The sequence below is a fragment of the Calonectris borealis genome, chromosome 12, assembly GCF_964195595.1.
Source record: "Calonectris borealis chromosome 12, bCalBor7.hap1.2, whole genome shotgun sequence".
Lineage (NCBI taxonomy): Eukaryota > Metazoa > Chordata > Aves > Procellariiformes > Procellariidae > Calonectris > Calonectris borealis.
The window spans coordinates 13356551-13377512 of NC_134323.1; the positions used below are offsets into that span (position 1 = coordinate 13356551).

At 37.8% G+C, this 20962-nt stretch overlaps 1 protein-coding gene and 1 long non-coding RNA gene across 6 annotated transcripts in view; both read right to left on the reverse strand.

Moving 5' to 3' along the window:
* The window catches only part of BEAN1 (brain expressed associated with NEDD4 1), a 64297-nt gene that overhangs the window by 21738 nt on the left and 21597 nt on the right, over positions 1-20962 (reverse strand). The window lies entirely within an intron of this gene.
* On the reverse strand, positions 815-7529 carry LOC142087321 (uncharacterized). 2 transcript variants are annotated; one of them, XR_012675414.1, is made up of 3 exons: positions 7406-7529; positions 6026-6211; positions 815-1295 (listed from the first exon to the last, which is right to left on the reverse strand). It is a non-coding gene; the product is annotated as an uncharacterized LOC142087321 (long non-coding RNA). The 2 variants fall into 2 exon arrangements; XR_012675413.1 differs by lacking the exon at positions 7406-7529 and adding an exon at positions 6805-7174.

The following is a 20962-nucleotide window of genomic DNA, read 5'->3' on the forward strand; positions in this document are numbered from 1 at the left end:
ACAAAAGCTTGGGCATGCAGTAAAGGTAAGCAAATTTGGCTTGAAATTAGGCCTTGAAAATAAGTTGCAATAAGCACCCACTTTTCTATCCTTAATCCACAGCTGATTAAAAAACAAACAAACAAACACACACCCACCCCCAAATTAAAAAGAAATCTCCCATTAGCTGCTCAGGATCAGATTATGTACTGAGTAAACCAGAATTTTTTTGATGCAAGAAATTATTGGAGATGCATATATACCAAGACTAGCTTTCAAATATGGCATGGATATATTTTTTAATCTGGCTCTATGCCAGTTGAACAGATAAATTATTTGTTTCCTACAGAAACTAAGGCTAACAAAATTTTGCTCTTTTGAATGTTCTGTAAAGTGAGTATGTGCTTTTGGAAGTGCAAGTGCTTTTTAAATGGATAGATGTTAGCAGATAGTTTTCAGCAATGTTTTCCCCACTCTCTTCCTTTGGGATATACCACTTAGTGTCTTGCAGTCACAATAAGCTTAAAAAGAAGATGATGGCTTCAAGCCAATGTATATTATCATTGGCTAATGCGTGACATTGAGAGAACTGACTAGAAATATAAAAAACCTGGGGAATTAGGATGTAGTATGTTCTCTTTTTTTTGTTAATTTTTTAGAAGCACTTGACTGTTGGCTGAGAATCTTTATGAGCAATTAAGATAGACGGCCAAGAAATGTGCTGAGCTTTTACAAAGCATTTTATGCCAAAAGAGAAAACTGAATTTTCTGAAAATTAAACTGATTCTGTAGCATTAAATCAAAAGGGTATGGAAAACTGTCTGTCTTAATACTCTTAGCGCAAAGACTTTTTGGGTGTGGGATATATGTTTGAAGGGTAGATTCTGCTGGTCTTACCACCATTGCACTAGAACTAAACTTCCTCAAAATTTACAAAATTCTAATTGTGTTTCTCATTTGTACCATTTCTTTAACTATCTCTGTTGGTAATGTGTCCAACAAGTGTGTACTCCTGCTGGCTTTTCATAGCCTTGTTTATTCAGACTTTTGCAAATTCTGTCTTTGAAAGATGCAAATATCACAGCAGTGCCAGTTAATTTAAATATCAATCACAGGGAATTGACATGTGAACTAAAAGTAGTGGTGGATACTTTATTGGTAATTTTGGCTGATTTGCAAAGATAAAAGGGAAGAATCAACTTTGTTGCCATCATGATGAGAACATGAGCCTTGGGTGCGTGGTTGCTCCATGCACTATCAGGCTTGTGGTCTTCAAATTGAAGACAAGTAGTACTGAAACTGGAGTTGGTGATAAACTTACTGTCAAGTTCAGAGAGAAAGAAAAGAGGCCGCAGTGAGTGCTTTCAAGATCTTTTGAAACTTGGACAACTTCTAAATGATCCTCTTACCAGGAAGGTACTGTCTAAAGAAAAGAAGAGTAGACTAGATTTTTTTTTTTTGGTTGTTGTTGTGTATTGTTCAGCTGTGGAAGCCAGCTGGTATCTTAACACGTTGACTATTTTGGAGATTCCTGTGGTGCCACTCAGTGTGAGCACCAATAGTTGGTCCTATTTTGCTTTATAGGAATTTAACATGTGACTTCAAATAGAAAGTACTCTCTTACAGTCTCCACTTGTACTTGAGGTGTTATTTTTTATTTCAAGACAGCCCATTTATCTAGCACGTTTTCAGGGCTTCCGTAGCTGTTTCAGATCTCGTCTATTTTATCTCTTGTTTCTTACCATCATGAATCTTTCTCTTTTTTTATGCTCTTAATCTAATTGAACCCAGTCTCTGGTAAAGACAAGATATATTGCAATATTGCTTTTGTTAGAAGGAATGAATAACTCCCCTTAGCCTAGATCCTAAAACAATATGTAGCTGATAAACTTCTCTTATGGTATTATTTTCAATTTGACACTGTGAGTCTAGTCCCCCAGACTTTACAGACTGACTTACTGCTATGGGAATTGCTCAGGTAACTAACAACTACAGAATGAGATGCTATGTTGATATAAATTCTTTGGTTTTGAATTTTTTGGGGGCAAAAGATGTTTACATTACTTTTGGCAAAGGAACATCTTACAGATTTTTCTCCTCTTATCCAAATACATCTTCTTTTGATAACCTGTACATTTCTATATGTAAAAATGCTATGTTTTTTCATTCAGAATAGAAGTATCTGGAAATTTATGTAAAACCCATAAATATAACAGCAATAGCAGAGTGCTAACTTTTTTTTTTGAGGTAAGTTGTATTTTTTCCATGAAACTGCAAATTGTAAACAATTCATCAAGTATGAATATTTTATATCTAATCCTCTAAATATGAATTATATTGGATGCACAAACCATTGCTTTTATCCAGTGATGGGAGCTGTGTAACTAACCAGACACGCACAAATGGAACATGCTGGCTGTTGCAGCCATGAATACAATGAAAGGGGCACATATGGCTGAGCGAACACTTAATTTAGAATGAGCGTACTAGTGGAAAATTGCCTACGCTATCCATTCAGTGTTAGACAATAAATTATCAACCTGCAAAATCCCTTAAATATCACATATTTTATCTTACCCATTGCTCCTGCATCTCAACAGACCAACTTGTAAAGTAACTCCACGTAACTGAAGGAGGTGTAGTACAACTCGACTTTTTTGGTGTATGTTGTGCTTTCTCCTTCTCATTAACCTGTCTTTGGAGGGACACTTCTTATCCCTTTCTAACTTGGCAGTAAGTAATGTTGAAGTTTCAGTTGGGTCAGATCCTGTCAGAGTGAAATGTCTTGGTGTGCAGATGTGTCATGGGAGCTTGGTTCATCCAAGATATAGCCCCCCTTTATTAGGAGTGGCTTCTCTCTTCTTCACTGCCTTTTACCTGCTTGTATCCCAGATGAGACAGAAGGGAAAAAGAAAATTGCTTCTCTCCATACTGAAATAGGTGTGGGTTTTTTGGTTTTGTTTTTTTTTTCTGAAGGCATATCAGCTCTAGTGAAACCACAACAGTCCCTGTAATTGATAGGGTTTTCTTTGTTCCCTTTAAAAATCAAGACATGATTTTAAGGCTGGATCTTACAAAGATAACCAAATCTCTTCCCCTGGTTTAAAATCTCTCTATAATCTTAAGAAAGATGATAATTCGTGTTATCACTGGTGGAGAGGATGAGACATGGAGTGGTTTTGTTTCCCAGACTGAAATGTACATGAACAGCTCATGAAGAAGTGCTGATGTGTACTGGAAGGTTTTTATGTGCAGAATCACAGACCTCTACATCCCTGCCAGCCTCAGTTAAGCCTTGCCTGAGGACAGATGGGCTTAGTGATTATTTGCTGAACTAGAGCTGAACCACACTGGTTGAACAATGTTGTGTTACATGTACGCCCTGGGTTACACAAGTTGTTTGGGGTTGGTGATCTAGTACCTCCTATTACCTTTAAACAGGACTGGAAATGAGTAGGAGGAAGTATAGGACAGTGCGTAGTATGTGTCTCAAACACCGAAGCAACTTAAAGCATGGTTCTGATATCCTTACTTTTTTAATACCTAGTTGGGACAGTGTTGGAATATGCAGTCTCTTTATCAAGGGGAGGAGACTGACAGATGGCCAGAAGGAGTTGAGAGGTCCCAGTGAGGCACACAGATAAGCTAAATTAGTGGAATTGATGAGGATTTTGTTGATTCTGCCTTTATGAACAGTTCCTGTTCAAAGATGATTTAGTCTGGCCAAGAGTGACCAATTGGATTCTGCACTTGCTGCTGTGCTGTGAAATGAGCCTCTGGCTGCAGCTGCTATCAGGCTGCTATCACACTGCTTATTTCTGTAGCTCCCAGGCAGGAGTTCATAAAATGCGTAAGGTAGGTGCATTACAAAAACAAGCTGAAAAAGGTTTTGGATCACAGGCGCCGGCTTTGTGCAGGGCATCACTGTAGCAAGGGAGAGAGGGATATTATTCAAGTAATTGAATGCAAAGGCCCCATAGGAGCTAAATCTTTTTAGGAAAAAAAAGTGTCTCTGTTGGATTCAACACTATTCCATCTGGATCCTGAGGAAGGCTGGAACCTCTCACGCTAGATAAATGCCGGATGTCATCTGCTTATGGGACTTACCTTGGTTATCCCAAGTATACATCAGGAGTGGCTTCAGATTGAAATCTGGCTTGTATTTGATTTACATTTATACTTTGTTCAACTCTCCTATTTTTGTGCAAACAACCTGCCAGTTTTAAACGGAATGGCAATTTAACAAGTTTGATTTTATTTTTTTAACCTTTCCAATCCCTAGGTTTAGTGAAAGTATTAAAAAAATTTCAGTAATTCCATAAAAGGAAAAGCTTTTCAGATATGATATTGAAATCAGCACATTTTCCATGGGACACTGCATAGATCTATGCTTTCTTCTGACTCCCTAGTTAAGAGTCCCACTTAATGATAAAACTGGAACCGAATGCTCCTCCCCACCCCCCTCATTATAAAAAAGAGGAAAATGCTGTGCTTTTTCTAGTTCTGACCAGTTTAGATAGGGAAGAAACTATGTTCTCCTCAAATAGCTTCTTGCAATCTACTTTTTGTCTTCTTGCAAGACTACCTTCTGTGCCTCTGGTGAAAGATTAATCTTGGCACACCTTTTGTTGAGTGCTCCATCACATAAGATGTACAGCAGCTGTGGCAACTTATTAAGGCAGGAATAACTAGGGACCCAGAAAGACTTAAAAACTGAGTAAGTACAGGGAGTTTGTAGCTATCATTAAAGTATGGAAGATGGAAAATTGGTCACTGAAGAAAGGGTTTTGTAGGTCTGGCTATGGCAATGGCTTGTGTCAAGTGTAATGAATTAGGTGGCACTGCCTTAACATTTGAATGCATTGAATGTTTGGGTTCTTGCTCTCTAAAGCAGCTATACAGTAGTGCAGACTGTCATGCTACAATGCAAACTCACATCTGTGTGTGTTTAACATCAAAAGAATAAAACCATTCAGCTCACCAGTTGTACTCGTTCAGCTATGGGAACACTGTGCATCAGATTCTTCCTATATTCTAGAAAGATACAGGAGGCAGGTAAGAACTGCTACCTTAGTATGTTTAATGTTAAATAGTGTTTAAAAGGAACATGATGATGCTAAGATCAGGCAAGGCTATTGGTGCTTTTGCATTTATCTTATTCTCTTGTAGCGAAGTTGAGCAAGTGAATGGAAGACTAGAATAATCTGGGAAACATCCTCTATAAATCAGTTTTACAAGAGCCATACAAATAGTACGGGGAAAGGAGTTTTCAGTCAGGAGGCCCAGGAGCATATTTAATTCTCTTACACTGCTTGCCTCTGCTACCTGCAGCCTAGGAGCCAGTCACGTGTTGTCTTCCTGTTCTGTTTTTCTGATTTGCACACATAAAATTAAACAGCCTCTTAAGCTACAATTGATATTCAATAATAACTGCATAGGGATTGCTTCAAACTTTTACCTTAATGTGGCTTGTGAAGGGCATCGTATGGTGTACATACTCATGGATTAAAGATTGGTTGATCTAGTTTAGCTCATGTATATTGCAGCTCAAACTTTCATCCATTTACTGCTTATAAGAGCCCATTAACTTGTGCTTGATGGTAGCTTGTCTTCTGGAACGGTACTTACCAGTTATTTGACAAAGTTGATGTATGAATAAATTTTTGCTGTCAGTTGCTGCAACTGTGACATTTAAACAGTTCCCAAAACCAGATGATATTCATTATTATTTTTAAATTTGAGGTGAAAATCTTTCTATGGTTAACTAGTCTTGCCTGATTATTGTTACTGTGGGAGATAGTTCAGCATAATCCAAATCCATATGAATGCCATTAACCAGGCAGGACCCATAAATTTAGACTAAGTTTCTCTGCAGCTCACATTGCCTCTTTGATCTTTCTCACTGCGTATATATGTTTTAATTATAATTAAAACTTTTCCCTGATTAATAGTAAAAAATCAAAACCTTATTCAGACATGAGACTCTGTGATAGGGACATTTCAGTTTTATCTGATGCACTCAGTTTAAAGTAAATTTGGAGCATACTTACAGGTACAAAAGCCGCCCATGACCTTGAGAAGCTCATCCAAGGCAGAAAGGGTGGCCTTTCCTCTGAGATATCTGACTCTGCCTTTTTATCATGTCTGCTGGCTATCAGATAATGACTTTTCTCTTCTTGCATTGACATCCTTATTATAGAGCCAGAATGAATAAGATTGGATCACCAGCAGCCTGCAAATTGAGAATGTCAGAAGCAACGAGAATGTGGCTGTATAAGGGCTCAGAAAATAAATCTTTTCAGATGCTGTGGCTTTAGGGTATTATGTTGATGTCACAGCAGCATGTATAGGTGCTGTTTCAAATTAACAGGAAAAATCTTCCAATTTTAAGATCCACGGTCTATTTGATCAACATGATAAATACCACTGCAGTGAAACAAATCACTCTGGAAGTATAACAGTCCACTTTGTGATGGACAATATATTTCTTCCCCTATTTTCTCATAAACAAAGAACTTTGAATGAATACAATTTTATAAGCAGGACCCAAACCTATTACTTTTTTCAGAAACTCTGTGTTAGGGCTTGGAAATAAGTATGATGAGAATCCTATTTTACCCATTAAAGTAAAGTTACTTTCATAGGCGCAGATCCAGCTTAGGGGCAAAAGCAGTAATTTTTTTTACTGTGATAAATTCTGGTATTTTGGCACATAAGCTTCTCGTATAGAATTTGGAAAAAATGTAGCAATATAATAATTTTTCTTTTTATTCTGAGAGGGAAAGGTTTGAAAAAATGTCATTGGCAAATAATTCTGTATTTTACCTCAGCAGTCTGCTTGAACTGTGATCTAGATGTCTCATGTCTTCTCTTTGGGAGGTTGAGCTCTGACTGAACTACATCTAATGTGACCTAAAGAGGTAGCTATAGGGCAGATGACAGCTCATGGAAGATGTAGCCCAGGCAGGAAACCTGATCTATATTGGGGGGAAAAAAACACTAAAAAGCCAAAACTTTCCTCAGAAAAGTTCCATTCTTTACAAACTTTACTTTCTACTTCCACAGAGAAAATGAGAAAGTAATGATGAAATTCTTGCTAGCTCTAACAGTAACAACTGGTGAGCAGCTGACTTGTGTTCTGTTGCCTACTATATGCGTTTATGAATCTGTAAATCAGCTATCCACTTCTGATTATTATTAAATTGGCTCAAATTTATGAGACTTTTTAAATTATGAAGTTTTGTATTTTCCTTAAGTTGCATTGAACTATTCAATAGGCTCTATTAACCAGCATCTTTCAGCAATCATTAAGCTGCTCACATCATTTGAAACTCTGTAAAAGAGCTAATAAAGATGATATCTGCAACAAAATTCTGAAATTGAACTACTAACTGAGCTGCAGGAATCATATCCACCTTATATATACCTCGAACATTCCTTCTAGAGTGCTTGTGGCTATGTGCTGCTGCTTATTTAGGACTTTTCCTATTGAAATAATCCTATTTCTTTTTCCATCCTCATCTCCAGTCTTCAATAGTAGTAATCTACTAAGAAAAAAAATATGTAGAGGAATGATTGATGTTTACTGCTTAGAAAATAATGACAACTGAAATACTGATCTAGCTAGTTATGTAAGGAAGTGGGCGCGAAGATAGAAACCTGTTAACAAATGCTGGAATCCAAAGATCTTTCTTTAAGAGGTGGTAGCATATGTGATATATTTCGGCCTTTCTTTCAAGGTGACTTGAATTTTTTTAAATAATTGAAATGGTTTTGCAGTGTTGTTATGCACTTCCATATGAATTATGGTGTTGATGTCATACACCATGGTATGACTTACATTATCATTTGTATCTGTAAAAGCGACAGCAGTATGTGCCTGCATAAATCAAGGAGTTTTCTCATACCATTAAGAAGCAATTTCATTCCCTCAGATTTTGTCTGAATAGGACTAGGACTTCTGCTTAGACAGCTGCAGGAATGTCAATAATAGCAAAACAGATATTGATTCTTGGGAAGATTTCAATCACCTAGTTTCTTTGTTGCTAAAGGAGCCACCAAAATTCAAGGACACTGAAAGATCTATAGAAATTAAATTACTCAAACATTACTATTTGAAAAACTGGGGGGGGGGAGATCCCTTTCTTTAAAATCCCTGTTGCTTACTATAGAAGAACCATTTGGTTAGAGCATTGGTAAATCGGAGTGCAGGACTTGCCATACAGCCAAGCACCATTCCATACCTATGCTGTGCAGTGTCTAGGGGCTGCTTGGTACACATCGTGTATTCTGCCCTCTCCCGTATTTATCTTTGGCCGGCAGGGCTGAGTCAGGCGTAAAGAGGAGACTCACACCACTGAAGGGCTGGAAAAAGTAACTTCCCCCCAGCAGATAGGCGGTGGTGTTTCTCCTGGAGTAGCATAACGTTCTGCTACCTTGCATATATAGCTTATTTTATAGGTTCCACATAGTTCCTTCTTATAAATAATATGTTGGTTGCTCTTCCATTTGAGATGGCAGAGGAAGGACTTTAAAAACAAACAAACAAACAAAACCCCCCCAAAACAAGTGTAGCCTCTAGGAAAGCTCATTTATTCATCTTTCTATATAAACTGTAGTGTGTATATGTGTGTATTTTAAATATAAAATGTAGTTTCCACTTCAAAGCTAGTTTCAGCATAGGGTAAACATCGATAGCTGCTAGAGATGAGGTAGCTACACCTTCCTATCTGCTGGGAAGTCGGAAGAGGTCTTGGGTTGTTCCCCAAACAGAAGACATACGCTAAGAAGGACTGATATTTACAGATGTCCTGAGAAACATCTGTGTATGCTGCACCATTTTCTCTCCAGGCAATTAGAAGTCTAGGCTGTGGGTATTCCTCCCTGTTCTTAAAACTAAGCTATTTATTATTTTCAAAGAGGATTAAAAAAAAAAAATACTTCTAAAGGAAACAGAAATTGCAGTGTGCCTTGTTCTACATTGTTACCGAATGAGATTGAGTGAGAGTAATAATAGAAAGATGCAGAGTAAGGCTAGAACAAGAACTTTGGCTTTTTCTGTGAGCACTGTTTCTTAGATTAGGCTCCATTTAAATAACTATATGTTATGGGAAAGTTGATTACATTTTGAATTACAAAGCTTTTATAAATTCCTTTGTAATGAATGGTGTTGCATGTAGGTTAGAATCTCTGCAATGCCCACAGAGCACCCTTGACAATGTCTGAACCTGGAATACTGACTGTTTTTAAGGCTGGCTAGTTTTTGTGGCCTTTTGAACAAAAGGGACCAGAAAATGGTTCAGTCCCAGAAAATAAGTGTGCCCTGCAGGGGTGGTTCTAATAAGACTACTTAAATGAAAGCTCTTTTAGAGATACTGCCTGGAACAACAGGGAGAGAGAAATACCATCCAGCTTCCACCTTCTCGCAGCAGCACTGTTCACATCAAAGACACGTGCTTTGTATGTTCAGTTTAATGTTAAAGGTCACCAACTGTTGTTCTTGCAGTTTATCAGATAACTGTGATTTAATCTCTGGACACAATTCGCTATTTCAGATGAGGCAGAATGATCTTCCTTTGACTATTAACCCACCACTGCAGCACAAACTGACCCTTGATTGTTTCCTGAGCCCTGCTGTTAACTCCTAACATGCCTGTACGCCAACCATCCTACCTCTCTTTCTTCTATTAATATTCATAGTGGAAATGTGTCTGTTGAATTGTTCCCATTTACCCACTGGAGGAAAAAAAAAGAATTTTTGAAAAAAGCTATGGGATTCTTGGTGGAGAAACTAGTATCTAGGCTGATATAAAATCCTCTTCTATTCCCTTTCAAGTGCATAGGCAAATATATGGAGACAGATATAAACAACTTGGTAATAGAAAAGGAAGTTATTTCTGTCCCTGGTTATCCAGATCACACAACTGCAAAAGGATTTTCATCTACATATTTGCTAACAGCAAGGACTTTTACAATTGTTGACTAACAAATTAAAAAAGAATCACAAAAAAAATGGAACCCCTTCTTCAGTTTCCTTTTATCTGCTTTAATTATTCATGTTAACCACGTGCTGGCAGATAAGAATTACATTGTTAGGCTCATAGTGAGGCCAAGAGGATTCACATGGTGTGGCCAGTTAAGGTGCTTCCATTCAAATTAACTAAACAGACTTCTTTCCTACCAAAAAGGTATATATTACATTATAGTCTTGCAATACAGGAGAACTCAGAATGTCCTTCAGTATGAGGGCGATGTAAGGAGTTCACATCAGAAGAATTTATCACCATCTCAAAGAGATTGCTAAACTTAGACATGTGAATTGTATGCACCTGCTCTTATGTGGAGTAATATTTGCATGAGATACCTGGATACATTGCTACTTCAATTCTGGTGTGAATATATGAACATCTTCAGTTTCTTATGCATGAACAGTCAGATTAAAAGACATTCAAAGATTAAAAGCAAGTTAAAATTTTATATCCTTTGCATTAGTAGACAATGAATTTTTTTGTGAAGAAACTGACAGCATGAAAATAGCTCCTATATTATACAACACAGTAGAAATACAATGCGTGAGCTGGAGAAAAGTGAATGCTATTCTGAAAAAGGCTTATTCATGAAAGTGATGTAGCACTAAAAGTAATAAAAGGGGAAAAATGATGCTCCAGAGTTACTAGAGAAATACCAAATCCTAGCAAAATACAATGGGATATGTGTCGTCTGTGCTGGATGCTATCTTCGTAATGACCTTGCATTTAAAGACTTGGGGAAAATCCCTTCCAACAGCGGTAGAGTCACAGAGCTTTGAAGAGCAGTAAAACTTGGTCCTTTCCTGTGAAAAAGTGCTATGGGTTTTGGAGGGGACCAAGTAACAACCATGATTGAATCCCAGGGCTGGAATTCACATTTACCCCCAGTGATCTCCACAGGTCACCTGTCCAAAGTCTGGTGAGGCACACGGCTGAAATCTGAGGCCTCCACCAAAGGCCACCAGTCTGCGTGAGTGTTAGCTGAATGAGTGAACCAAGTGAATGCCAAGACAATACGGAAGCCTTGAACTTCAATTGCTTAAAGGAGGAGCAATGCAGTGACTGATTAATTTGCTGAAATTCAACAAAAATAAGCTTAGAAAAGGTGGCTGTTTTCTCTTTAAAGCTCTTGTGCTTTAATGTAAGCATGAACTGATGGTTATCGTAACTGGAAAGTAAAATATTTAAAAAGCTGAGATGAGCCTCATTAATTATTAAAAAGCTAACAGTAAGTTTTTGATCTGCTGTAGAGACAAGATGTAAACTCAGAATTACCCTATTGCCTCAAAGCAATTTGGAAATACTACGTTACCTTGGAGTAGCAGGTGAACAGCTATTTCTCAGAATTTGTAAAACCATGGACATCACAGCATATCCTAAATATAATTGTACTGGCAAATTGCCCAGTTAGAATGGCAATGGAAAGTGGATATTTTTTTGATTGTTTTAATTATTTTTTTTTTTAATCCGAAATGCCCACTGTCCTGAAGCTTGAGGAAAAACATTAAATAGGAAAGGTTTGAAATCTCTGCATGTGTCAAATAGATCCTTTAGCGCCTCATTCTTGTGCATCACAAGGTATCTTTTGAGGGATCTTAATCAAGAGTGGGGGTGTCTTGAAACTGTACTACAGTGATATGTTGTTCATGATGTGGAGAAGGGAGAGGTCCTGCCTTCCATTGTAAATTGGTAAGAGAATGTGGTCTGAAGCTAGGTGTGGTTTTTTTGGTTTGGTGGTTTGTGTGGGTGCGTTGTTTGTTTGTTTGTGTGTGTTTTTGATTTGTAGTTTTTGTTGCTTGGGGGGGGGTTGTTGTTTTGTTTTTTTTCTCGCTACTGGAGATAAGGGACAGATTGCAATTCTTTACCAAGGAAGGTATGAACGTTATACAAAAATAAAATCCTGTTTGAACCCTTGCCGCCTTCTAGATAGCTTCTGCATGGGTATTAATTGCAGAAATGTGCTAGAAATGTTAACAAGGATAACCACTATGTTTTATGGAGCTATACCTACAGCTTCATAATGTTCAGCCTGTGCATGTTGACCTACTACGATTTGTGCTACAGGCTGTACTGAATATCATATAGTGCAGGGACTTTCACTTCAGATCATCTGATCTCCCGTGTGCTGACAGCATATGATACAAGAAATATCATGCTATTTGGATTATTAAAAGAATTGATGTATTCATATTTACTGTGTTACACGTTAATACTATCTTGTTAAGTCCTTCTGGGGATAAGATCACAGATTTTTTTCTAACTAGCAGCTGCTGCATAGTTTCCTAAAATACCAGATTTTAGGGTTGGGCCAAGGAAGACAGGGCTGATGATAAAAACAGATGGCCTCATTGCTAACAATATACCTGAGCTTGCAAGCACTGAATGCTTGTGAAGGTGTGTGCAACCTTGTTGATTCAGGAAGTGCTAAGACTGTTCAGTGAGCTTTTTCGTTCTGAAAGGAAAATCACTGCTCCTGTTAATCTCCTATGTTCCTTGGAGATAAACCCTGTCTGAAGAAAGATTAGAGACAGCCTAATAATGCGTATGTTTATTCCTCATGTTGCCCTTTATCAGTGTTTGATTACCCAAAAACTCTGCAGAGAGAAGCATATACATATCAACCTTAGAAAACTACTGTGACTGAGATAAAAAGTAATGAACAATGTATAATGCATTAATTGACAATATTTGTCAAGATGATTACTGACTGTATGAATTATGGTCCTATTTGCTCTGATTAATTTAGCACAAGGTTTCTTTTTTTATTCTCTCACTGACGAAGCACGGGTACTCTGTAATTTCTTTTGCATGACTACTACTCTATCCGAACAAGTCGTCATCATCACCAGTTCCTGAATCGTTATAGGAGGAATCAATACAGTGTCCAGTCAAATTATCTTATGCACTGGGTCAGTTACCTGCTCATCTCTCAAGTATTCCCAAACATGAAATTACGAAGAAGCAGACACTTCACCAAGGTAGGATTCCAAATGCGCAGGATGTCAGTAAAATGTGCTGCGGGAATGCTGTCTTTTTCAAAATGGCATTCATACCAGTTTTACATGTGCAGGTTTAATGTACATGCATAATAATCATTGTATGAGATCAGATTAATTATTCATCCATGCAAGCATCTATACGTTAGGAACATAACTATAATCATTATTTGCAAGCTTATTGAATTAGATTTGAAATACACTTTTTTGTTATAGTTGTGTTTTTTTCAATGAAGTTTTTATTTTTCTCCATTGGAATTTTGGCAAATTGTTTTTGATCTTAGTAATTTTTTTTTTGTAAACTCTGAAATCAATTTTAAGCCGAGAAATCAAACTTCAAGGTTTTGCCTCATCTTGAAAAAACAATTTTTAATTCTAATGAATATGTTCCTGTAAAGACAGTATACTTAATCTTCATTATTGGTACTGAATTACAAGAATAAATGTGGGAGAAGGGTGGTGCTTGAACCTTGGAATAACATGTAGTTGGTCTGTCACATTTGCTTTATATGTGGTTTCTTTAGGGTGACAATACCTTCCTGAGTAGAAGGAAGAAATCATGGAGGAGATGGTAAGGAGACGGTAATCTCATCTGTGAGAATGGGATCTTTCTTTTCAAAAACCATTTGTACCAGCTGTTCCATTAAGCTTTGTCCAAATAAAAATACATTCAACTTATTTGTCCTAGTAGTTAACACTGAAGAGCCAATGAAAACAATAACACCTCTTCCTTCTGCTCCAGCACCTTGTCTCTGCTCCTTGCACAGAACAGCTTGTTTAGAGTGGACAGGAAAAAGATGCAGCAAGTTCAGTCACTAGCCTGTTCAGTTAGGTCAAAGACTGGGTTAAAAGGATTAGTTGCCTTATCACAAAAAGCAGTCCTGGCTGCAGTGTGCGATCTGGGGCTCAGAGGCCTGGGGAGGGAGGAATTCGTTGCAGCCATGGGCCCCATCAGTATGTATGTAACATTTGTATGGAACCTCTTTCTATGGTAGGGATGTGATGACATTTGTGATGGATGTCTTTGCATTAATGGAATATTTCACTAGTCTTATTTACTCTATAAACACTGTCCTTTGGATTCTTACTCAAGATAATTTAATATGAATACATCAAACCCATAAAACCTGTGTGTCTGCCTCCTGCAAATGTGTATATACATATATTATCACAAATAGTTGCTGTGCTATGATCCCAAATCAAGATTAATATTAAATCAGTTTGCCTAATGTCAGCCTTAATCTTAGCTTCCACTTACCATTCTTTATTAAAGAGCTCTTCTCATTCTTGTTGGCAATTTCTACTGATAAAATTAGGCTTTTTTCACTGCAACTTAGCAGACTGAAGCAAGGTTTTCCTGTTTCCAAAAAGTGGTAGGAGAGATGCTGCCTTTAAGGCATGTTTTATTTCCATTTGGTGAATGCCACTTTGCCTGTCCTTCATAACTGTGGAGAAGACAGAGGAGGCAAGCTTCTCGCCCATCTGTTCCCTTCTGACTTGGATGAAACAACTGCTAAAGGGAGTGCACCAAGAACAGAACTATCCCGATATAACTCTGATGCTGCATGTGCCCCATTTTTCACATAGAATCATAGAATCATAGAATCATACAGGTTGGAAAAGACCTCTAAGATCATTGAGTCCAACCGTCAACCCAACACACCATGTCCACTACACCATGTCCCTAAGGGCCTCATCTACACGTCTTTTAAATACCTCCAGGGATGGTGACTCCACCACTTCCCTGGGCAGCCTGTTCCAAGGCCTGACCAGTCTTTCAGTAAAGAAATTTCTCCTAATGTTCAATCTAAACCTCCCTTGGTGCAACTTGAGGCCATTTCCTGGCCTCATTTCCTGTGGCAGGGCATTGCGGTTCCCTATGTAATAGGTCCCATGGCTTTTGATGGGTTACAGAAGGAAAATCTGTGGACTTATTTTGCATTGTGTTAACTCCCTGTTAGGATAACATAGTGTCCTACACAGTGGGGAGGATGTGGTGCTTGTTGGACTTTGCCATGCAATGGACAGCTACATGACTGGAAACCTACCGCCTATATATCCAAAATAGATTTTTCTGTCCTGGCAGAAAAGATGATGTATCAGGACTTGGCATCCAAAGTCTAAATGCTTGCTCCCTTTTCAAAGGGAAGGCATGGTATTAGTGCTAAAGAGTAGCATGTTACCTAACACCAAATCATTAGGATGTTAGCATCTCTCATGAGACAAGTTCATTTCTCAAGCACCAAACAATAAACTAAATGTGCACGATTTTAGCACGTCGAGACTGTGACCCTTTTTTTGGCTTGTTCAGTCACAAAATCCCATGCTGACCTCTATTAGTACAGTATGATCCAATTTTGTTAGAAGAACACTTTATTGTCTCCCTACTGAAAGGGCCAGCAGTGTTCAAATTTGCATTGCAGTCTTCTGAGGACAGATGGTTGCACTGAGGCTGTGAATTGACACACCAATGCATTTGAGTAGAGTGGCGCTTTAACTGAATGTGTTTCGTAAGTCGGCAACCAGCAACTCTGCTCTTCCTTGAACTGACTTGTGATTTAAATTAAACCCCACTGACACTTTCTGTGGCACATGACCTATGTCTTATGCTCGGTGTTAAGTCACGTTCTAATTCTGCATATTTTTACTGCACTTTCTATGACTTGTGGAAGAGGGATGAATTAGCAGCACACTGTTTCCTTAAGCTGAGCAATTACCTCTAATCAATATTACATGGGTTATGTGAAGATAGAAAATAGGAAAAAAGAGGCTTGCTATGGAAACATGGTTTGTGTGGGTGTTGTTTTTTTTTTCCTTGATGCTATCATCTCTTCTGCAGTGGGGATTACTGTGCTATTTATTCTTTATGGTGAAAGTATGGCACTTATGTCTGTTAGATTTTTTTAATATTTTGCTTTATATTCCTTAAAAAGTGGTAAATGTAAGTAACATTCCTTACTATCTTTGTGTATTTGTTTTTACCCTGATGATGTTTCCTTTCTCCAGACAACAAAAATTAAGATGTTGCATTATACCTGCCTCGTTCATGCATTTTTATCATCAGGTAAACTTCCTGTCCTTCTTGTTAACTCATGTTCCACAGAGTATTTCCAGAATGGGGTTTCTGTAGTACTTTGCGAAGCCCGTGCTGACTACTATCTCCAGTGTAGTACTCAGGGCAAGAAAACATTTGGAGTCCAACAAAAGCTTGTGGACTTACTTCACTGTATCTAATTGACGTGATGAATCTGTCTTGTATTTTCATTGACTGACCTCTTTGTCTCTGTACCAATTATGTACTTTTACATGTTTCTGCTGTACTGTATCATATACTATACTCCTAGTATTGAGAATCAGGATTCCTGCAGCAAAGTATGTATGAAAAAGAGCTAGCTGACAAGCACAGGAGTACACACTTTATTCTCTTGGTATTAAACTAGTTTCAAGAAAGAAAAATGCATCTCTGCACTGCTGACACTGAGCCAACAGTTTCAGTCTGAGGAGGAGAGAGAACAATGATATTTGTAATCCCCTGCTAAATGCAAATAAATTCTGCGTCTCTTTCTTCTGGAGATTGCTTCCCTGAGTCAGTGGAGTTAATTTACATTTTGGTGACATCTACAAGAATTTTGCCAACACAGCTTATTACTGCAAACATTGTGTCAGTTCTGACATTTCTCTTTCCTGGGAGAATCCCCAGAATGGCTGTTTTTGTTCTTAGTAGCAGACTTGTGGCTTCACTAGTGGAGACACGCAGAAAGCAACGCCAGCCTTAACCATTCCTGTCCCTCATCTGGTAGAGCACCACAGAGTTAAGCCACCACAACTTTTTATTGCCACAGTGTGAAGCACACTGTGTGAATGAAAACCTTCCCCACAACAATTTTATTCTGGAAGCAGAATCGGCACCCTGACCTTGCTCCTAGAGCAGACACAGGATTGGTCCCCCAGGCCTTGTTTCTAGAGCAGATGCAGAAACAACGATGTTGACACAACTCAGGAGAGCCACACTGTGTAGTACCTACAAACACCAAGCAGATCCAACTCCCAAACAGGCACATAATTCAACTTCAAATTAATCCAGCATTCCTGGGGCCAAACAACTGAATCCATGGGAAACAAAGGCTATCCCTGTAATTGCACTAACAGTTTTTATAAAAGGATGCTTAATTCCCAGCAAAGAATCTTTTTTCCCACGTAACTGTTATGGCAAATGCAGTGTTACAAAGATGGTGAAGGACTTATTAGCGCTTTAGGCCTAAGAAGCATCATCTAAGTTAGACCCTGAACTCTTTAGTCTTCCTTTCACTTGTCACTGGTTTGTGCATTTCTCTGGCTCTCCCATGCAGAAGAATTGAGGGGATTACTTCTCTTCTCAGAGAAAAATGTCATCAGGGTTTCATTCATTTATAAACATAATTTACTAGTTCTGTGAATTACTGTTGTTTATGAGAGTCTCCAGTGATGCTTAGTAAGATAGATCAGGAAAATATTTTGTTGTCTACCATTACATTTTTTTTCCCCTACCCTGCTTATGTACTTATATGTAATATGCATTTATTTGCCAGTTTTCTCTCTGGAACAAAGCCTGGCAGCTATAAACACTTCTCTTGCAATGTAATGATATGAACAAGCCTGTTCTGTTAGCCACTCAGATGAAACCAACCAAATTATTTCAGTCATGACTTAAGGCATATTTGAATTTAGGATTTCAAGGAGGCTTTATGCCCCCTGGCCCTGCTGACTGTTTTCTATTTGCTCTGTATTTTTCATCTTATTCTCAATTCTACTGCATATAGAGTTCCCACTATCTCATGTTTCTAAAGCTAATGTGCCAAAAAGCTGGATTCTGCTATTTATTTATAAAGAGTCTGCGGACAAAGAAGTTAGGCCTCAATTCAGGAAAGCGCTTATGTGCATACTTTACACACTGTAAATGCATTCTTGATTTTATTCATACAAAATTTTCCAATTCAGGGAGCACTGAGATGCATGTTCAAGAACTGTCACTGTTTTACCTATTTACATTGTGGGAACAGTATCTACCTAGCTGATGGACTCTTTTTGTTGTCTTGTCATTTTGAAAGTTTGTATTATAGAAGTGTTATAATAAAATTACTGAAATGTTTTAAAATAGCTTTTCCTAAAATTCGTAGACTTCATATTACAGATGAAGGAAAAGGCATATCAAGATAACTCTTGAACTAGATTAGTTTCTTGTCTGTGTTTGCGGGTTTACGGAGCAGCCTTTGGCAGGCTGCCTTGATAGAAACTCCCCTTTTAAACCTTAGCTTCTCTTCCTGAAAAAATGCAACCATACAAAGAAATATTCTACTATAAAGAAACTGAACTAGTCATTCTTTATATCCTATCAAATAATTTAGTATTTTTATCTCTACCTTGAAAATAGCTGTATTTAGCAGAATTGAGCATTTTCTAAGTTCACAGGGCAAGGGGGGTCATCATCAGAATGACTGTCCCATTTCAGGAAGACCTGGCACTGGCATCTTTGCTTGATAGTACCTGATGATACTCCTTTCTTGAGACTACTGATTTCCATTAGCCATTGCTAATTTCTCTAGCTAGGAGACAAAGGGTGCTAGAGCCATGCATGCTTGCCTTTTATGTTTATTGTATGCCAGAATTCTATGCTTAGTTATTATTTTCTAAACCCTCTATTCTTTTTAGCTACGTGCTTATGAAAAGATAAGTTGTCAAATTAAAGATGCATAATACAGATAAAAGTTCGGCTCTAATTAACAGTTACTTGAGGGCAATTTCAATTACGTCAATTGTTCATTTCTGCTTACAAAAGTTGGTAGTATGTGAGTAGGATTTTTATATCAGGCAAGATTAACAAATACTGACCCTCAGCAGGCGGTACCGTAGGCATTAAATAAAAAGTCAGCAAATAAAAGAGAAAAATAGGCTGAATAAACATAACAGCACTGGAAGAAGCAGTCTTTCAAATTAATCCTTAGAAAGGATAAATAAAAGTTGTAAGAGAAGAGGATATTGTTGTCATTAGTTTTGATAATCCAGACTAAGGTAGTACCTGAAATTTATAAACAAGTCCAGCAACAGCATTTTTGTATGCAATAGGCTGCATATTGTTGTAACAGGGAAAGAGTAGATAGTAATTTCCACAACAATCTAAATTCTCCTAATAAAATAGAAATAAATTTCATGAATGTTCCAAACTGAAATCTAACTGGAGGCCAAAGCATCTTCTTGTGACTAAGCAAGCAAAGAAGAGTAAGAAGTAGCAGTGAATTCAGAACTTGCACGATCGAGACTGTTTAAACTACCATTACAAGAAACAATTTGGTATCTTACAAACCCTGAAATTAGTCAGCAAGATTATAAGAACCGATTTACTAAAGTGCCCCCAAATTAGATGCAGACAGGTTTTTTTCCTTCCCCCCCCCCCCCCTTATCTTTTTTTTTTGGGATGCTGAAGTCTTTTTCCTAATAGAGAAGCTTGTATTGTGAAGATATTCCTGAATATAAGGAATATCATTCTGTTGCTTCATAAAAGTGCTAGGGTGCTTATAATACAGCAATTTTCAAAGCTGACAAGTACAGTTAGGTACATTTGCTAGGTGAAGTTAAAGGAAGATGAAGTGACTTCTCAGGAGGCAGTTGGCAGACACAGGACAGACTGGGTCTCTTGAGTTTGGAGTTCTCTCCTGTAAGACAGTGCCACCAGCATGCCTTCCATTTGTGTTTCCTTCAATGATCACTAAAACTAGGTTTTCCTGTTACAGTGGTGCGTAACAATATCACACAGATTAAGAGCAAGTATTCACCCACTTTTAGAACTTCACTTTGGCGCTTATTTTAGGAATCAATGCTTTCTCCCATTTGGGCAGTAAGAAGAGACTGGAATCATCTACAGGGCAGGTTGAACCCCTGTGAAATCACCTTCCTGAGTACCTGTCCATCTCTACTGACAATCTAAAGTATGTAAACCTGTACTCAGAGGGTCTGTATACCTTCCCTGAGACTGTTTGCAAGGACTAGGAGAAGCCTGGATACAAATTTGCAAGGAGATTGTGAAATGCCAAATTCCTTTTCTTCAGTTGGAGTAACTTTAAAAGGACATCTAATGGACTTAGAATGAATGGAAACAAAAGAATGCATTCATTAGGTTAAAATTTAATATTTTCAATGACTGTCACTCTATTATCTCAAGCGCTGTTATGCTCATGTAATAGTTGTTTAAATAACAGTACCATGCCTCCCTTGAAATCTGCTTTTCTGACAAGAACTGTCCAAAATCAACATCTGGATAGTATTCAAACATACTTTCATCAACAGTTTTATGAGCAGATTATGTTAACCATCCTGGTTGACTCGAGGCAAGGTTATCTAGAGAGAACTTTCCATAGGCGGGATTACCTGCGTGCCTCTATATAAAGCTGCATAGAGTCTGATGGAAATTATTAATCCAAATGGCCTGTGGTACTTAATAGAAAGGCAATCTGGTATAGAAGCAGCTTTTAGAACAAACATAAACCTGGCCCCTGTTATTATGAACCTTAAGTAAAGTCTTCATGACAGAGTTATCTTACGTTTTTGTGCAGTGTTTAATTACTTCAATAATAAAAAGAGAAGTATCAAGTGACAAAAAGACATTTAATTTCTTTGGTACAAAAGACTCCAGTCATGTAACCCTTGGAAGTGGGAGAATGATCGCACAGGTTATGACTATCTTTGGCTTCAGTGGGGCAAATTCTTTCGTTCCCATGAAATTATATGTTTAAATCTGAAGCAGAACTTTGGCCTTCAATACTACTTTCTTATGGTTTCAGAAAAGTCTTTAGATAGATAATACAGCCTTCAAAAAAAGGCACATAGGTAATTTGAGACACTAAAAGATAGCTAAAATCTTTGTGTGCGTGTAAGCTTCTATGCTAAATGGTTGGCTAGAGGACAGGAAAAAGAGTAGGTGAAGGC